The sequence below is a fragment of the Anas platyrhynchos genome, chromosome 21 (assembly GCF_047663525.1).
Source record: "Anas platyrhynchos isolate ZD024472 breed Pekin duck chromosome 21, IASCAAS_PekinDuck_T2T, whole genome shotgun sequence".
Taxonomy (NCBI): Eukaryota; Metazoa; Chordata; class Aves; order Anseriformes; family Anatidae; genus Anas; species Anas platyrhynchos.
Window position 1 is genome coordinate 13,391,056 of NC_092607.1, and position 16,402 is coordinate 13,407,457.

The 16,402-nt window shown below is 43.1% G+C and overlaps 1 long non-coding RNA gene across 2 annotated transcripts in view; it reads left to right on the top strand.

The window, feature by feature from the left end:
• LOC139999189 (uncharacterized) overlaps positions 1-16,402 on the top strand; it is a 60,748-nt gene that overhangs the window by 34,549 nt on the left and 9,797 nt on the right. For both annotated transcript variants that reach the window (XR_011804403.1, XR_011804404.1), the window contains exons 2-3: positions 2,025-2,166; positions 8,294-8,483. This is a non-coding gene — a long non-coding RNA (uncharacterized lncRNA). The remainder of the gene's footprint in view (positions 1-2,024; positions 2,167-8,293; positions 8,484-16,402) is intronic.

Consider the following 16,402-nt stretch of genomic DNA (forward strand, 5'->3'; position numbering starts at 1 on the left):
CCAGCACCAAGCAGAGGAGGTTTGAATCGTCTGAGCTTATCACACAGAGGTTTCAGAAAGTTCACATTACAGAACCCCAACGCATTTTACAGCTTACTTGAAGGGAAAGGGCTGAAACATCCAATATATCTCCCGTAGGCTGACAACCTAGTAAACACTCCTTCAGGATAGCCATGATCCTTAGAACAATGGAAACATTTTAGTTAGAAACTGTAGAAGTTACAAGGCAAAGATTTATGTGCTGTGGGGTAAATAAATATTCAGTTCCCATTAATGTTAATGGGAGTTAAGTGGCTAATTCCCCACACATTATGCTGAAGATTTACTTCTCTGTGTTTTATAGAATAAATGAATTTATGGTCTTCCTGGAGGTTAGACCTGAGAAAAACAAAGAGCTCAGAGTTTACTCCATTTTTATGAGGTCATTTTTTTAAGGGAGGTTTATTCCCTGAACAGAAGGAAAGGTTAGGAGAGCACCAAGTTAGAGCAATCCCCTCCACGGGAAGCCAGGGAGATTTGTGGCAGGCATTTAGTCCAAACTCACAGACAGGGAGACACAAAAAGATCCATATAAAATGTCTCAGTAACAGAAGCCGGAAATTCGTAACAATAATAAAGGCTGACATTTATACAGAGCCTTTCATCCACACATCTACAAGCTGGATTTTGCATTCAAAGGAACTCACAAAATTCTCTTGAAAACCATTTGTGATTTCACACTAAGAGGGCAAAATGCATCAAGTAGGGTAACTTCATTGTTACCAAAGCTCAGCCAACACTGGGACAGATGTTTAATGCCTCTGGAAGGTAGTTAAGCACGCTTCTGTTTAAAATTAGAGTACTCTTATTAACTTCAATAGATTTTCCATTTTTATAGTCAGAAATGAGCCTATGCACTCTGGTGAAACTAATGCCTTCACCAGTACTCGACAGTCATGTCCTGCATCTCTATGCAAAAATCCCACTGAATTTGCTTTACTTCTCATGCTCCTATCTCTAAGATAATCCCATAATTTTTTATTGTGAGTTAAAAAACATTTAAAGTTTAATCAACAAGTTTTATCAACTTGTTTTATCAACAATTTAGAAGTCATGCGAATCCTTTGCACAAGACGCAAACAGTATACTACAGTCTCTGTATTCAAAGACCAAATATTCGTTCCAAACAACTGCATTTTTCTCTTCCTCTGCTAAGGGCTACTACTTATTTAAACTGAAATTGCGATTAAAGATTAAGTATGAGACAACATTTCTTTCACTCCCACTCTATCTGAAAAGAGCAGCTTCAAAGAAGGGGAGAGAAAAATTCATAGCAGTGTTTTCAATAGGGCACAGTGATCTGCTACAGATAAGCAGCAGCCTTTTTTCCTTATTCAAATGTTAAGTTTTCCGAGGCAAATAATATTTTTCCCCTAGCTGGTCATTCATTCATCTACAGCTCCATGCAAGTCCTTTGCATGAGCAAGGTCGCCCTCACAGTTTCATTTTGATCAGATGTTGCTTTGTGCTGTGGATATTGGATTTTTTTTTTCCTTTTGGCAACAAAACAGCCTCTTAAGACCTTTTACAGTAATTCTGTGCACCCGTCTTTCATTAGGACTACATTATCTCAGATCACTTCATGTTTATCAGAGCCAGCAGCCGAGGATGTACTGCAGGATCAAGTGGAACAGGCACCCACGCGCCAGCTCCACGCAGCACCGTGGTGCCAGGGCTGGGCCACAGCTTTTTTCTGCATCCCTTCTCACCCCTGGCCTCGGTTCAATCCTCTCGATGCACCTGGTTATCTCCAGGTTTACCTGGAAATCACAGTGAGGTAGCACACAGAGTGAAGCTGTGTTCCAGGAGTATTATTCTCAGCCTGGTACAAACACAGAGCACACATCCAGACCCCAGAGAGCCCGGGCTGAGATGTTGGACAAGAGACAGCCGGCGGGGGGGGCACTGACGGGGCACCGCAGCTCATTATCGGCACCAAATGGGGGCACCAGCTGTGAATTCACTCCTTTCACCCTCTCTTTTAGGCTGCAAGTACAGAGAAGAGGACAACAGCCAGCAGGGGAAGGCAGCACGGCACAGAGGGGTCTGTCCCCAGTGGTGTTACAGCCAGGCAGGGAGACTGGCTGGAGAGGAGAGGAACCTAAATTACACCTCATATGAAGCGGTGTGAGTATTCCCCACAGTCATAGCTGTTTGAGTTAGCGCTGGGTTTCCCACAAGTAGAGCAGATCCTGGAGGGAATGAAGGCCACAGAGAGAAAGCAGGGCTGGAATGTGATTCTCTTGCATATTTGAAATGTTATTTACTATCTAGTAAACCCATTTTATAGCAACCCTGCATTTTATTTTCGAACACTTCCATCGACACCCACTGTATATCAGTCATTATCTGATTATAGAAGCTTTCACAACAGTTTCCGGGCAGCTTTAAGAAGCTGCCAAAGAATTCAGTGTGGCAGAGGTTTGAGCTTTATTGCTGCTTTTCACAGAAAGGCTGAAGAACAAATAATGGAGAAGGAAAAAAAAAAAAAGAGAGAAAAAAAAAAAAAGAGAGAGAGATTTCAATGATCTGTGCTAATGCACTAAGCCTCAGACCATGAAAAAAAAAAAGACCTTTGGGGCATTATACAGTTCAGGTAACCTGCTCACAACCTTCTGCCAGTGGTTCATGAGACTCCATAGCCTCTCTGGCTTTTTTATTAGTTCGTGAAGAAGAGCAATAAATAAATGTCATGTCATTACTGGAAAAGCACCTACAGGATATAAAACAAATATTAATTGTGCTTATAGTAGTCCAGTCAGGTGGTAGGTGAGCATCCTAGAGAGATGATGGACAGGTAGAGAAAGTAATCTCTCCATTTAAAAGAGATAGCTCACTCAAGCCATTTGTTTTTGCTGGCTGCACGTGAATAGGATTGTGCCTGCACAGATTACTTTTACATTCTCTGTTCCTCCTTGGGGAGAATACCTTGTCTTTTTAGGCCATTTAGTTGTGTTGATAATTTTTATTCTTTACACTAGGCTGTTTGCCAAAGCAAATGTTTGTGTTGTTTTAAAAACTTGAAGTGTATCACTGTGGGAAACTTAAAATATACAGATAACTTCAGAAAGCATTTTTGAAAAAAATTGTGATAATACCCCATGTTATTTCACTTTTCTTCTATTAGTTTTACATGTAGCACTGTTCAGTGCCTTCACAGGCTGTTTTTCTGTCCTCCTCCCTTCCCATTCCAGATATATGAAAATAGTGATATGATGTTAAGTGAACTGAACCGTCAACAATTCTGTAGCAACAAAAGTTACAGAAGAAAACAAGAAGCTAAAAACAAACATTATATTTATCTTTGAAAGAATGCTTGAAATATGTAGCTGAAATCAGAAAAGCACTTCGATTTGCATGCATATTAACAATTAGCACTAAGCAGGACTCAAAGTGGTAACAGAAGCACAGGTGAAGTTTAATTGAAAATGACAAAATTAACTAAGACACAGTCTCTGAGTTCACATGGGGAGCATTTGTCTCAGTCAGTGCTACCAGTGCTGCATACCAGCTCTGTGCTCAAATCAAAGAGATTAGAAGTTTGCCTGGTGAAACCTGCCTCAGACTCTAAGTAAAACAAAGTTAGAGAGCTGAAAATATTCAAGGACTTCTAGGCACAGACCGAGGGAGCCTGGGGGAAGGAGCAGGAAAGAGGAGGAAGGTGTGTGGGTGCTCTGCAGGGCTGTCTGCCCCACCAGCAGCTCCCCTGACCCCAGGGGTGAAAACCAAGGAGGATGTGCACCGTGGGGGTCATCCCTGCTCACCCTGCACTGTGCTGGCAGAGAATCTGGCCAACATCCACCACCACTGGGTCCCTGCTCACTGTCAAAGGAAAGATGAATTAAAGGTGAACCTGACCTGCGAAACCTAGGCTCGTGTATCTGAACCCAGGCTAACCCGGAGCTCAAGCATGTAGGTTTTGTTACAGCATTAACAAGGAAATCAGGCAAGCACCAGCTCTCAGCCCAGCATCCTATATTTCTGCCTCATTTTTCATGGTGAAGGCATTGTCATGTGTTCAGGCAAGCCAGAGGCTGTCCGACCTAGAGCCCACCATGGATAATCTCTATATGTGTCCATTAATAGGGTGGCCATCAAGTCCCCAAGCTACCAGTGGTCTTGGCATTTTCTGCACGGACCCAAATCTCTCTACCAGCTTGTTCTCCTGAGTCATCATAACCTCAGACCTGCCTCCCTTTTCCAAGACACACACACAGACACAAGTCCCCACAGGTTTGTTGTTTTAGGAGCAGATGACATTAAAGCAGTACTGAGTTGTGTAATGTAGCTTTAATAAGCATGTGCTTTCTATTTGTCACTGCTTAAACTGTACTTTTATACACACAGTCTAGGAGTCTTGCTGAAATCTGCAAAACATTAACTGCAGAAAAGATGAAGGGAGTTCAAACACTCCCCAGGCTGGGGAGAGCGTCTGGCTGGGGAGACTGGGCTAGGAAGAAGTCAATTTGATGGAATTAAAGGAAATAGTAATCAGGGTTGTAGTGAGAACTCTCTTCCTCCAGTTAATGTATTTTCCTAAACAAAGAACAGGAAGTCATAACAGAAAGCGCCTCTGTGTTCCTCTGGCACACAGTGACCACGTCCTTAGGCAACCAGCTTAGCACAAATCTTTGACGGGGGGGCAAATGAGAGATACCCCCCGTAGGGCACACAGCCCCACACACGCTCCCTGCCATCCCTCCTTTTCCCACTCCAGGGATTTTTCCTCTTCCGTGTGCCTCCTTAAATGGATGTCCTGTTGGCGGAATAAGAAGAGAAATGACATTTTTTCCTCCTCCTCACCGATGCCTTCCTGGCAGCTCTCTGGCTGGCCGCAGTGGTTCTCAGGGTGCCTGCTCTGCAGCAGCAACCACTCACTAACCAAGGTCACACACGCTGTCTAAGTGCCAGAAACCAGAAACTTTAAATAAAGTGCTGCTGAAGGAACTGTACAAACATCTTTCTCACAATAATCTGCTTGCTGTCTTTCACGTGGTTGCTAATGAGCTTTACCTCCTGTGGAAATTCAGCAGGCTCTGGCCGTACAATTTTCCAGCATTTGAAAAATATATCAGTTTTGCTGGAAAGGGAGCTGGTGTTTGTTTTTCTGTGGTGAATTTTGTTTTTATTGCTCTAACTGCAGCTTCAGAAAATGAAATAGCTGTCAAAACAAATCAGGAGGAGGAATGCTCCAAACTTACATTTTTGGCACCATTCTGCAACATCAAGCATCCATCGTCTCATTTTTTTAAATGCTGAACATGGCTGAAATGAACCTCAAGATCAAAAATTAGTAGATGTCCCATTAATTATATTTTAGTGTGTAGTAAACCTCCAAAGTGGAACGGAACTGATGCCACACAGATTTTCCTAATGCCAGAGCCTGAGGGCTTCTTCACTTTGGTGTGGCTGCCCCAGCACCTCTGAACACATCCCATCCCCACAACTCAGTAATCATGGAGGAGAGCGGAGGAATTTTTTTGCAGACAGGTGCCACTGATCATATTAATCATGTCACTAGTGCCAGTACTAGTCACATAAACCACTGGGAAGGATAACACTAGTTCCCATGGGGCGACACAGGCAAAAAATAAAAGCATGAGAAATATATTTGCAGGGTCAGGTCCCAACGAAGGTAATTAAAGCAATTCAGTGCAGTGTACTGAAGGGCTGTGCATTACGAGCTAGTAATAAAAGCAGAGGTGCTAATACACAGTGCAGTTTGTCTTTACAAATGAACCTATGTCAGCTTCTAACTAAGCACAAGCAGGTGTATATGTGTAATTAGATGCTCTGGTACATGTGTCCTAGGAAAAAGCCTTCTCAGCATAGCCCCATGATTTGGCTGGAGGACTGCACGTATGAAGGCTAGAGCCTGCATCAGACTTGCTGTCTGTGGTAATGCCAAATATTTTCAGCAAAGTAAATTTGCATCTAATTAGTAGAGAAATGTTCAAAATGGAAAGTTATTAACTGAATAGCATCATAGTGCTGTTTGGGTTGAGACAATAATAATGCTGAAAATTGGTTGTATTTATGAAAATGCTTATGATGAAAGTAATTTCCAAGCAGGGTCTGCTAATAAGAGTAACAGCAATCAGCAATTAACTACTAGTTGTGCAGAGAGATGTATGCTTTGTCTTATGTGCCACCTGGCAGCACATACAGATGGTAATGTGCAAATACAGAGTCCTGGGCTGAACAGGTGGCTTCAGAGAAACGTGGATATAAAGTTTTCTAAACAAAAAATAAATAATAGAAAGCCAGACAGGTTACCGCATTTAATATTTTCCATATGCAACTGCAGAATCACAAAATCCAGAGATTAATAAAGGGGAAATTATTCCATGTCAACACTAGTGAAAGTTTGAGAGGCCAAAATACTCTTGAGTCTGAGTTCAGCCATGAGAATATTCCCGCATGATTCTCTAGTAATAAAATAATGGGAAGAATAATGCATTGCTCTACACGGTACTGCATGGGAAGTGGCAAATAAGGACAGTGGTTGCATCTGTGCAGAAATAAACCCCAGGCTGGGCTCAAAGCCAGCTCTGCAGTTCACCTACACTTCTTTGCCGCTGTAGCAACCTGAATCAGCTCTGGGTTGAGCCATCTGGCTCTTCTCGAAGGGGAGAACTTCGTGTGCTCTCTGCACTTTTCAGCAGTCCCACCGCATGCATGAGGCCCAGAGCTCCACATCTGTCCATGCTCTGTGCTTCCCCCTGCCCTGCCTGCCTGTGGGATGATGCCAGCAGTCAGCGTTGGTCAGGCAGGACTGCCTGAAATCTTTTCTAGAGGGCCACAACATCAACGGCATACCAGGGCAGATGGGATTTCTGCGCATTCCAGGCTGAACCTAAACTGCATGCAAGAGCAATAATGATCACAGGGTTCTGGGAATTAGAAGACATCCCAGGCTTCAGGACTAGCCAAGGATGACCAGCTAAATGTTGTGGTAGCCACAGAGACCATCTCTATCCAGATCTATAGGGCAGATCGTGGACTCCAGGTCCTGTCATTCAGCAGCACAAAGGAAAGGAGCAGTTGGCATAAGGGGCAGCACATCACAATTCTCAAACACCATGCAGACAAAAGGCTCAGCTGGGACATGCTGAAGGAGAAGGGCACTGCTGGCCATGCCTCACTTCTGCCTGAGAGCCCACCACCCCCCAGGTTGCTCAGTCATACTACAAGTCAAATAGCCATAATGAAAAAGCAAGGGTAGCTATTACTGCTTCCTCTCCTCTCCATGCTGTGCTGTGCGTATGTTTGGACTGTTAGAATATACACAATCTAAGGAGGAGAAGTATCTTTATTTAGTTTGTGGCATATTTTATCTTTCAAGTTACATTAATGAGGTTTTGTGTGCCTTTAGATAGTGTTTCATTTTAATTTTAAAATGTTAACATGCATGCTTTTGTATATCCTTATATATGCATGGATCTGATATGATTAATTCCTGTCTTAACCCTGTGGATTTTAGTAATTGTAGTCATCATAAAATTAGATTTTAAAAAGCCATCATTAAATTTCTAGCATTTGAAATAGTCCTCAGAGAGTCACCCTGTGAATGTGACCAGCTTCAAACCCTTTTTCCCTTTATAAGGAGTGCTGTAAGATCTTTTGTTTTATTCATAAAATGTCACGTTGTCTAATATCACAGCACTACATCACATAACACATCCAGTTCTGTAGTAGTAAATCCCCTTATGTTTCTACATTGTACTCCAATTTGCGATATTAATGCTGTAAGTAACATATAGTGACAACTGAAACTTCCAAAAGAACATACAATTTCCATTCCAGACACCCGCTATCATTTCCAGTAATGGGTATCCAGTCTGAATGTATGTTTCTAGCAGACTATAACAGTATGACTGTTAAAGTACCAGTGGTTCTTGTGAAACCACAAACACGCAGGTAATCTTCTGTGAATAGTAAAACATTCCCAGGAACTTTGACTTTTCCACTTCAGATCTTAATTTTTTGCTATTCCCTAAAAAGGTGTAACAATAACAACAATAATAATCATAACGATACAAGAATAAGTCAACGGCAGAGTAACTGTGAAGTGTCTTCCAGCAATACATCACCGCACAAGTACATTTCTGTATGCGGCAGACCTATTCACCCTGCCAATACTGCCTTCAAAGGCCCAAGGATTTGATGACTAAACCATGGATATCATCAGCAGACTACTCTGGTTTTAGTTCTCAAAGATCTCAGAGGTTCTCACTTGTCTCTGTGCCACCAGGTCTACAGAAGCTTTGCCACACTTCTGCCGTGGGACACTTCTATCACACACACAGAGGAAATCAAGTCCACGCCTTCAGGGTTTCCAATCAGCCTTATCAGAGCCTCCTGTTTACCTCCCCAGAAATAGCCCAGACATCTGCATACACGCTGTTCCTGCTCTGCCTGCAGCTGCATTAATGCCTGAAAAGGTAAGAAAAGAAAAATGAGGGGTAGCTTTTGAAAACTTGATCGTTGAAATTTAGAAAAACATTTAGATGAAAACAGCCCCGTCCCCTCCTCCTCACACACCTCAACCACAAGTTTAGATTTGTTCAAGTTGTGGCTCTTCCTGAGGCCTTGCTCTTTAGGAAGTTTTATCCTTTCTGTACTAATTGTTTATCCCAGAGGTAAATCCTCCCAGCTGCCCATGAGCAAAGGAGAGGTTCCCAGCGTGCTGCTGTCCCAGGGAGCACCGCAAGCCTCAGGGCAACACTGAAGAGGAAGTACCCACTGCATGTCAGGACCACTTTTCTTTCAGGCACCAATGATTCGAGTGTTTAATTATATTTTTAGATGTGTCAAGGCAGGTGACACTATTGCAGGCAAGGCTCACAGCTCACTGCTGGCACTGCAGCAATGGTACAACCGTGCTGCAGGCTTGGCTTCCATTTCCCTGAATCTGAACAAAAGTTGGGCTGGAAGAGTTTCCAGCATGATTTAGGGCAGCCCTGGGGCTGCTGAAGCATAGCCCAGCTGCAGCCAGCTGCTGGCCCAGCACTGGGGCTGGCTGCACAGGACGTGCTGGTGCCCATGTGTGACAACAGGGATGGGGAACAGGCAGCAGAAAGCCAGCCAGGGCAGCTCTGCTCTGCCCCACAGCTCCTGTGCAGGACAATCCCCAATTGCTCTGTCTTGGTTGCTTTCTGCTGCCTCAGCAGAGAAAGAAAACTACTACCTGGACCAAAGTCCAAGGATTTAGCCCATAAATCTCAGGGCTTTGATTAATTTCTTTCCCTTTTTCCTTTTTTTTTTTTTTTTTCCTTCACAGATGTTAACATTTTCCAAGCAGTTATGTGCTACCTTGGTGAAGTGCAAAGAAAATAGAAACTGTGTCTGAAATTATGCAAAGGATAAAGTAGAATAGCATGCATTAGTTTAATACAGCAATCAAGATTAGATAAGGGGCAAATGCCCAGTGCTGGACCTGAGAAATGAGCAGGAATGCAAATGACATTTTTAGCATGTGTTTCTGATATAAAGTCTCTCACTTGAAGGGGAAATATGTTGTGTGCTAATACTGATATTTTCTTCCCTGATCCGTCAGGTGAAAATATATTGGAAGAGGCAGGATAATACCATTTCCCTTACAGTACAATTTTCTTCCTGCTAGAATTAGATTTATTGTGTCTTCTCAGTCAAAATGGATAGCATCCAGCTTATTCCCATTTACCTCTCGTTGCTTCTGTCATCTGACATCTTTGTATAAACAGACAACGATTTAAGTAAAGTATGCAGAAGAAATGAAAACATTCTGCCTGGTAGAGGATGGTAAGCTTTGAAGCCAGTCATTGTGTATAAAGATATATGAAAATACAGCAAACACCTGAAGCTTGCTTCCTTTCTTCTTTAAAACAACAGTTCAGGAACACGGTTGCTTTCATCACCCATCATCATGATAATGGTGATGATGGGATGACATATTAGCCATGCTTCAGTTATTTACTCAGAAAAGTAAGCTTTAATATGGAATTACTAAATACAGCTTGGGGACTCAGTAAATAAAGGTTTTTCCCATTACAGTTTGTTAGTTGAGATGTGGCAGTGTGTAAGTACAGAAAAATTTGGGGCCTAGCTGAGGCCTAGAATCCCAGCCCTGATTGCTTTCGAACAAGCCACTTTCACTGGACATGTTATGAGCTTGTCAGTCAAACTAAGCACATCGGTAATGTCCTGAGAAGATGGCAGATGTGTGAAAAGGTTCATTTCCACTCCTGAAGGGCTATCCAGAAGTGGTGGAGAGCCTCACACAGACACTATGGATCCAGCAGTCAGGGACGGCTCTGTCCCTCTGACTCACCCTCGGGAGGAGTCTGGCAAGATGAGCTGTCTATTTTAGGGACTCGAGTTAAAGCTAAACAGGAGAGAATACTCCCACACATGCAGCAATTTCTTGTGCAAACAGTGGCGGAACAACTGGACAATTTCTGAAATTATTTCTGTATAGTTTCCAGTTACACCATATACAGCCTCAGTTGTTTTGCAAATTCAAATGAGATGTGCAGATAAACACATACACACAGACATCTATCCCAGCTGTCTATGAACTCTGGCAACCCTCTGGCACTGATCTTAGCCCACTCCTCTCTTTAAATACTCAATTTCACTTCTGTACTATTTTTTCTGCAACAAAAAGAAAAAAGAGAGAGACTGCCATGGCACACAAGGTTCTTTAACCTTGCCTATGTGACGCTCACCTGGTGCTGTTTTTGACACCAAAATCCCAGGACAGCAATATTTGGCCTCTTCTCCCTTCTCACCAAAGGGAATCACAACACAGTTTTTATAAGGCTGAATGCTCCCACATAGTGAAAAAAAACATCGTGCTGTTCTTGTGTGTGTAGGCCTTATGAAAGAAATTCTTTTGTCAGAGAAACACCACAAATTATAGCCTAAGGCATAAAAGAGATCTAGATCCCAACTCAGATTTAGATGTGAACACGCTGTGATCAAAGATCTTGGAACTAAAGATGATTATACCCTACTGCAATGATCACCGCTTCTTTAAATACAAATCAGGTTGGTTGGAAACTTTTCACTTAAAATTTTTCCAAAGCAAAAATGGAAGTTGGATCAAATACAACTTTAGGAAAGCATTTTTTAAAATTACTAAAAATAAATTAGAATTTTTCAGACAGAGGTTGGATTTTTGTATTAATTATAGTTTCAGTTGAAACAGAAGTAACATTTTCTTAGCTTTAGATATACACCCCCCCAAAAAAAAAAAAAAAAAAAAAAAAAAAAAGAATTTAAGTAGTTACAAAATTTTATGAGGAAAAAGTAATAGAAAAAATAAAAAAGATAAAATGTGGAATTGGAGAAAACTAAGCTTCTAAATTCATGAAAATAGGATTCGCTCTTACTTATAAAAGCAAAAATTTCAAATAAATACCAGCCTAGCTTTTAAAAGTGTAGTCCCAAAATATTGTCACCAGTCTGACCGTACCTACAGTCATTGCTAACACTGCCTGGTGACACACTGAGATGTTAATGTCTCAATACATGAGTTAAATAAATGATTGCTATCACAAACAGTGCACGTCTTAAAAATTAGGTGGATGAACATCAAATTCACTTTTTTTTTTTTTTTTTTTTTTAAAGCATAAAGCTACTGGGAAACTATTTTTGGATTTTCAATATTCCTGTGGTATTAACCCCATCTCTGCTTCTTCCATTATTACCAAATTAAGTTAATAAGCCTACAGATAGAAAAAAAAAATGTCACAGAGTCAGCTGGTAGCTAATATAATTTATTTCAATTCTGAGATTAATCAATATATGACCTAATTTTTCTAGCTGTATTTTCTTCCATGGCTAGAAAATACACAGAATTCCAATGTTCGTTTCAGAATCCTTTTAGAAATTGAACAGTAGAGATCACATTTTCCAAACTGCCTAGTCTGTCTCCTCTAATTAATGATGTGGTGCACTGAGATAGATTGCTGCCTACTTTGCGAAGTGTTGCTTGAAGTTTGACTTGTATGACTGCCATTGACTTCCACAGCTGTTGCCATGAAAACTCCAAACCATCATTAAAAAAATAGACGTCCGTACAATAGACTAAAGGCAGAAGTTGCAAATAACATGCTGAGAAATGAATATGCCTTAGTAAGCATGCCATCACTGCCATATACCAAAGATCACTCCTCCAACCTGAGCTCCGTCCAAGAGAAATGGCAGTTACGTGTTCTTGTGCCATTTAATCCTCAGCCCAGTGCTCAGCAGCAGAATTAGCAACGGCACCTTTTGAATCTATTTAGCAGAACTGAGGCCAATGAGTCATTCTGCAGGAGAAGTCAAAACCCGATCAGCTGAGAAGAGCTGCTGATCACAATCCCTTCTGTGGACTTCCACTGGCCAAGATCCACTGGCTTGTCCAGGAGTGCCCCGTGGGGCAGCCGGTGGCCCACAGGAGCTGGCAGCATCTACAAGAGCAGCATGCGACTGCAGATTCTTTTGCTCACGGATCTATTTGTAAATGAGTTTTGTTTAAAAATGTCCAGCTGCAGAAACTTGGCAAGAGGGCTGCTCCCCAACACAAGCACTAACTCAGTTGTCACTCTGGATACGGAGCTTTTACACAACGTGACATTCCCACTGATGGATGATGTACCCAAACACGATGTCTATGTAATAAATGCATAGGAGTGAGTAAGCACATTTCATTCCCAAACAAAAATTGTGCCTAGGAGGACAAGAAATCAACAAACACGTTAGGGAAGTGAAAGGTCCCCAGAGGGAACTTTTCTCATTAACCCCTTAGGCACTGATAAACTGAAAAGAACAGTCACTTAGTCAATGTATGGAGAGCTGAAGGTCTCCAGTGCCTTCTTTCTTCCCATTCTGATATTGCAAAACGTCATGTGTCTTTTTCCAAGAGTCTTTGAGATCATTGCGTGCAGTGGTGAAGACCTGAAAGATTCTGGCCTGTTGGTTACATCTTCTGTTTCTGCCACTGAACCACAGCACACAGCAGGGGTGTAGCAGTATTATACCTCCATTAGCACATGCACCGTTTTATTCAGCTGGTGTCTACTACTCTTGTGGAAAAGACCCACAAAAGTCAACTATATTCTCTGCTAGGCAAAACTTTGCCCTTTGCACGCACTACACAGTCTATGTGATTGTGTCTTCAGACCCAAACACCCTCAGGGCCTAGGTGTGGAGAATTATCTCTGTTTCTGCCATATTTACTTCATAGCTGTCTACCTTTATCATATTGTATCTCCCCGCAGATCACAAAAAGAAGCCTGCCTTTCCTAAATTTCCAGTAACTGCAGATTTCTTACCCGTTTCTTGCCCTAGTTTCTGCATGCATTTCAATGGCTTCTTAGGGAGGGAGAAGTTCTCTCCTCTGTCTCCACCTTTCTCTTCCTCATCCTGATGGGAGAGGCAGGAGGGAGCAGTGGACCAACAGGGGAGTGAGCACAGAGCTACTCATGGCACAGAAGCAGCACTTTCTGTGGTGTGCAAAGCCCCAGAAAGCTCTCTCGAGCCATCGGGTGGTCCAGGATCCAAAATCTGAGACACACTGAAAGGGAGAAACAGGCTTTCTCTGTTCTAGTCCAACACCATTTGGTGTTTTCTCTTACAGGCTGTTCTCTCCACCTCACTGCACAGAGAAAACACCCCAGAGTATCCTGTTCAGAGCCACTTCCTTACCCTACATCCCAGTGGATGCAGCTTCTGAAAGGAAGCAGAGTCGGCAAGGATGGAGTGCTTTTGGGAATCATTCCCAGCATATGGAGACTGCATTCTGCAGCAAGCGAGGGCAGTTCCCTCAGCAAGTGGAAAATGGGCTTCACCTCCCTGTGGTCTCCCTGTGGTTTGCTTCCCTTGCGATATTATTTTTGAATAGCAGGCAGGAGCTCTGTGTTTCTTGTTCTGTTTAGTAAATCCAATAACCAAACCTGGTCCACTTCTGGGTGGTCCTCACGAAATACCAGAAAACCACGCCAAGGCCATGTGATATAATAATCATAAGAAATGCAGGGATTGCTTTGACAGATACCTCAAAATCAGTTTTTCAAGAAATGGGATGTTTCAACCCATGTGTCCATTCCATTTGTCATTTTTGCTGTTGTTCCCCTATTCCTTTTTCTTGTTCAGTGTCTGTTCTTCATTTTGGTAAACCAGAATTAACAGCCAGGAAAATGAAGATCACTGATGCGCTGATGCTTGACTTGCTCTTAGGCTGGGAGACGTTACACCACGCAGAATGCCTTCAGGTTAAAGAACTCAGATCCGAATCGCTAAGCAGACTGGCTGGTTTCATGACCAAGAATAAGAAAGAGAGATGCAAAAAGCCAGCCATTAAAGCCCAAACATAAGCATGGTTTCCTTTTATTTTCCTGAATACTTTGTGGGTACAGTTAGTACTCAAGGACTAATCCCAGGGCCTGCTCCTTGCCAGGTGGTGCCGCCCTGCCAGCAGACTTCCCCTGCACCGCAGCCACGGGGCCCCGTGCTCGCTGCTTGCCAGCGTGCTCCTGCCATGGCTTCCAGTAGCCACATTCCAGCCCCAGCCCTTCTCACCACAGCCAACCAGCTCCAGCAGCTCCCCTGCCCTTCTGCCTCGCAAAGGTACCAGCCCTCAGGGCTGAGCTGGTGGGGTGAAGGGGACTAAGGGGAGGGAAATAAATAAAAGTCCTGTCTGAAATGAGCAGATGCTGCTCACAAATTAATTCACCCTGTTGAAAGGTCCCTTGTGGAAACAGGGGCATCAGCCAGTTCATCCCGGCACACTGAGGTTATCCCTAGGCATGCTGCAGCCAGAAGGAAAATAAACATTATATCTCACCACCAGCACAGCCCTTCCCAGCCATTAATGAGGTTATACTTAATAAACGCTTTTTCATTCACAACTTTTTACAATGGTATTGAATATACACACAGGCACTTCTGGAGAGGATGGGAACCCAGCCTCTTCAGAAGGAGAAGACAGGCTGGCCAGAGACACTGTAGTAAATTCCTGTTCTGATAGCAGTTAAATTAATAACTATTTAGAGCAGAAAAGCTCTTCTTTCTAAAGGGTCTGATCCAGACCTCTTTAGAGGTCAGATTTTTCTTTTCTCCAGTTGCCTGTGCCTAATTGGGAATTTCTGGTCTTATTTGTCACTACCCTGCTTAATTAATTGCCATAGGATTAAAAATACTGGTTTAATTCATGCTGACATTAATATTAATCATTCTTGTCTCTTTTCGTAAACACAGGCCCTAATTCAAATATCACAATTTTGCACAGCAAACACAGCCAATAGTATGATAAAGGAGAATTTCATGATCAGAAATTGGCTGATGCAGAAACATAACAAGGCAAGCCGACCAAAGCAGAACAGTGTGATTGATTTTCCTCTTCCTTTACTCCCAGCTGCTGTGATTCATGTGAAATCTGTCTTGAGACAATAGGATTCCATGAAAGGACCCTCCACTGCCGGGAGGGAGTCAGAATCAAAGGGGATACACGTCCTCCCTTTCCTCCTGGCATGGACATACATCTGTTTATAGCACGCTCTGGATGCCGTGTCATTTCCTTACAACTCTCTGGCTAGGCTGCACTTGCGGAGATGCTCAGGATTAAACAAGCACACCCCGACCCTCCCAAAACCTCCATCCCAGTGTGACCTGGCACATCACGATCCAGCTAGCTTCCCGTTGCCATGTCACTTTCTCACAGAGCTGCCTCTGCTCTCCCAGCACGTAAATAACATGAGAAAGACTGCTCTCTTTGTGTTCAATTAATGAGGGGAACTGGCTTTGTGGTTAACAGACCAGGTGGGGACTCGAGATCTGAGTTCAGTTCCCCACACTGCCACAGGCTTCCTGTGTGAACTTCACTTCCCACACAGCCTTTCAGCATTCACCCAGATAGAAAGGAGAAAAACGGAGCAAATGTGATTTCAAACAGCAACCCACGGTGCCAGAAGCACCAGTCACCAAAGGACCTGGCTCCCAAGCTGCGGGGTGAGAACACCAGTGACACTGACACATTGCTGCCTGCACGTGTGACCCCCATTGGGGTCACAGCCTGACCAGAGCACGGTATCATGCCATCCCTCCTTCCCTCCAACAGGAAAACTCCACCAAAATATTCCTGACTGCGATGATTTAGTGTCTGCTCCTTTGCTTTGCAGCAGACTGAGGCAGCTGGGGTGCAGGGAAGCTGAGGACAAGCTGTGATGGAGGGGGCATCAGCACGAAGACAGAGAGAAGCTTGTGTAACTGCAAAGGCAAAAGGTCAAATCTTTTATTAAAAAAGTCTGTAAACAATTAAAGTAGGCCACGAACACGGGAGGTATGAGTGCAGCCATTAATATTTAGGGGAGTGGAGGAAGGAAGACAGAGAGATGAA